The sequence below is a fragment of the Penaeus monodon genome, chromosome 24, assembly GCF_015228065.2.
Source record: "Penaeus monodon isolate SGIC_2016 chromosome 24, NSTDA_Pmon_1, whole genome shotgun sequence".
Lineage (NCBI taxonomy): Eukaryota > Metazoa > Arthropoda > Malacostraca > Decapoda > Penaeidae > Penaeus > Penaeus monodon.
The window spans coordinates 15444553-15445093 of NC_051409.1; the positions used below are offsets into that span (position 1 = coordinate 15444553).

At 29.9% G+C, this 541-nt stretch overlaps 1 pseudogene; it reads right to left on the reverse strand.

Annotated features, from left to right (window-relative positions):
* The window catches only part of LOC119588874, a 24330-nt pseudogene that overhangs the window by 2902 nt on the left and 20887 nt on the right, over nt 1-541 (reverse strand).

Here is a 541-nt window from a genome sequence, read left to right on the forward strand (position 1 = left end):
TATACTCACAGAGGTAAATGTTTACCGACTGAGATGCAATGTCATGTTCATATCCATGTTCCTTATGAAATATAAACAAATCAGTGTTGACTACGTAGTAAGATATATAGGGAAGGAATTTTGGTATTGATATGAATAACAATGTTCTGGAAGAGTTTTCTGGTCAAAGTGAGTTCTTTGTTTTATAATTGAAAATGAAATCAAATTTAGGAAGATCAATAAACAATACGATTTCTGATATCTAAATCTATTGTGACTCACAGTGTGATTTATTGTTCAAATTGAACTTCTGTTGATGAAATTGTTGATCTTGTCACGGTTTATAATCCGCATATTGATGAATTTGTGTTACTGAATCTGTGATGATAAGCAATATTATACTATAATTATTGTCTTCGTTAAGTATAAACTACAATCAGTGTGGATAAATAATGTATGTTTATGATATTGATTATAGCATTCTCTGCAACTTGAAATCTTTGTTCATGTAATCACATTTTAACGCGTTGTTTGAATATTCCTGAGGATCAGTTTGATGGAC